This window comes from Choloepus didactylus, chromosome 19 (genome assembly GCF_015220235.1).
Source record: "Choloepus didactylus isolate mChoDid1 chromosome 19, mChoDid1.pri, whole genome shotgun sequence".
Lineage (NCBI taxonomy): Eukaryota > Metazoa > Chordata > Mammalia > Pilosa > Megalonychidae > Choloepus > Choloepus didactylus.
Window position 1 is genome coordinate 55,389,488 of NC_051325.1, and position 3,144 is coordinate 55,392,631.

A 3,144-nucleotide genomic window follows, 5' to 3' on the forward strand; every position below is an offset into this window, starting at 1 on the left:
AATTATCCCTCCCAGGCTCAGCAACTGGTTCAGAGCTATGTGCATAAATCCAATCTGAGCCAGTGGAATGCCACGTTGGACATTTTACTGCAATGTTGTGAAGAAAAGAGATGTTATTTTTCTGCTGAAACTAAAGTGAGTGGATTATAACCCAGGAACTGTTGGGAAGACCTGTGTGGATGGAGCACGACTGGTAAGGAAGCCATTATTAGGAAAACAGAGCTGACTTTTGTTTGAGACTCCACGGGCCATGCCCAAAGCCACGTGTACTCAAGACTTTCAGTTATGTGAGCCAATATTTTCCTTCTCTTGAAAAGTCACTTTTGAAGCATTTCCTCAAGGAAGTTGTTTCTTTTCAGTAAGCCACATCCTTGAATCTAAAAAAAAAAACAGCTTCCTTATACAGTAGTAGTTCCTATTGTTTGGGTTTGTTGGGAAGATTAAATGAGATAATCCACAGTAAGTGCCTGAGTAACGCTGACTCTCCTTCTCATTACTGGAAACAGAGAAGGTAGTCTCATGTTATTTTCCAGGTATTGAAACTCATTTTGAAGGGTTTATGATGATCCCGGAAGGCAGAGGTCTGTGGACCTTCCTCCATCAGGCCATCCACCTGTCACATCAGTGAGTACCTGGATGCTGGGAACTGAGCCATGGGGGACACAGATGAACGAGATATGGCCCCTTTCCTGAGGCTGTCCTGGGGGAAGCAGCAGGGAGTAGTGGTTAACAGGATGGAATTGGGCGTCATATAAGCCTACCTCCATATCCCCTCTCCATCACTCATTGGCTGTGTGACTTGAGTCTAGGGACTTCACCTCTGTGCCTCACTTTCCTCATCTGTAAAATGAAAAGAAAGATAACTCCATCAAGTTAATGGTATCCCCAGTGTTTGGTTTCCAGCAAATATTCAATGAATGGAAGCTATCAGAATGTATTATATCTTATAATATTATTTTGTATTACTTATTAGTTATAAATATTAATTATAAATTTCTAGATTGCAAACTTGATTGTGGCAAGAATATTATCTGTCTTTTGTTGACATTGTTTTATTTCTATCTTTTGTTGACATTGTTTTATTTCTAGATCCTGGCTGAGTGCTTAGCACAGAGTAAAGTATGATTAAAGTTTGCTATATGAATCTTTTTCCTTTATTAAGTCCTTCTTGACTCAACATTACAAATCACCTCTAGACTGGACTCCCTGAATCCAGTTCCCCGTTTAACTCATTCCCTTTTATTTCATTTCTTCAACACATTGAAGAACCTACAAGCCAGACAGGGAGCCCATCTTCGTGGGGCTGAGTCTAGTAAAACAAACATAAGCTGATAAGCTAATGAATATATACTATAATATCAGGAAGTGGTGAGAACTCTGGAGAAACAAAGTAAGCTAAAGGATAGAAAATGACAGTAAGTGTTTCTTTAGATCAGGTCCTCAGAGAAGACCTCTTTCAGGAGGTGACACTGGAGCAGAAATGTGATGAAATGAGGGGGTGAATGAAGCCATAAGTCTCTCTAGGGATTGGGGTGAGGAGGGGACAACAAGTGCCAAGTCCCTGGGGCTGAAACACACTTGGTTTGTTCCAGGAATAGTGAGTGGCCAGTGTAAGCAGAGCACAGTGGGTGAGGTTGGAGAGATGAGGTTACAGAATTAAGCAGCAGCCAGCTCATCCAGGGCCCAGGCAATTCTCCGTAGTCTCAACATCTTAAAATCCTACATTTGATTGTCACATCAGTGATCAAAACTCTTCTGTGACTCTCAGCTTTCTTTGAATAAGGTCTTCTGTGGATTCGGAGCCTCTATGTAGTTTCTACCAGAGTCCATTTCTCTTTGCTTCAGCAATGCTGATCTTTTAGGTCTTAGAAAACCCCAAATTCTGTGCTGCCTCAGGGCCTTTGCACAGGCCATTCCTATTCTCTCTAACCTTCCTTTCTGCCTCTTTGGTCAGCCAACACTTACTCATCTGGTAGTTTATTGAGGGGGCCTTCCCGGACCCCTGTCCTAAAATTAGATCAGGTTCTATTGTGATAGTTCTCAAGGATTTTGTTAAATTGAGTACTTGATTTAATGCCTTTCCTATTTGAGAGTTTGTAAGCTTCTCAAGAACAGGCTTCCTGTCCTCTGCTTTTGTGAAAGTCCTAGCAAATAGCAGCCAATCAACATTCATTCATTGATGGGTATATGAAAGGGTATTCTGAGGCAAGACCCCCACGTGCATCCACTGTCACTGACCTGCACCTATCCACACTCACTTGCACACACATATACTGTCATGTCAATTGGGTGCTTCAGGCAAGTTGGGGGTTTAGAAATCTAGAGGTGGGGGAGATGGTTCCTGGGGAGGAATAAAAGTAGCATCTGTGAAAGCCCCTGAAGGTGACTCGCCTGGAGCTTGTTGGTAGGAATTAGACACCCTGTATTGTGGGGCTAAGATGAGGCTCGATCTCTTGGTTTAAGGGTGATACTTGTAAGTATAGGAGAGAGTCTAAACAGCAAGAGAGAAGGCAAGCATTTGTCCAAAAAAAAAAAAAAAAAAAAAAAAATGCCACCTCATCGTATGGAGCAGAAAGACAGAAGCCATAGGCCAGCCAGAGCAGTCTTCCAGAGTTAGCCCTGGTTGGTGTCATCGCAGAGTTTCCTCATCCCTTATAAAGCCACCTTGCCGAAGAACTGACCTTTTAGCTTACATCTGAGTGACACTGGCTGCAGCATTTCCCATAATGAGAAGGTGAAGGGAGAAAGGATGTCTTAAACCCTTCCCATCATGTTTAATGAGAGATGAGTTTTTCTCTGTAATTTCTTAAGGAAATGCTTCAAAATGACTTTTGAATCAGAAAGGGAAACTTTATCACGTCACGTTCTCTTGTGGCTCTCCATGCCCTGAGCTGGGATGAGCTAGGCGGGATTGTGCTCGCTCTTCCTGCTGAGATGGTCCTTCGCCCACCCCAGGCCCGCCTTTGCATTCTCTCCACGGCCCTGAGAGATGCTTCTCCATGACATCACTCCCCGGATGCCATCAGCTGTCCATCTTGGGGGAAGAGTCAGGTTTAGAGAGAAATATGAAAGGCATGCATACTAAATAGTCCAGGAATCATGCAATATTTTTAGATGATCAAAAACTATGGGCTATTTGACTTT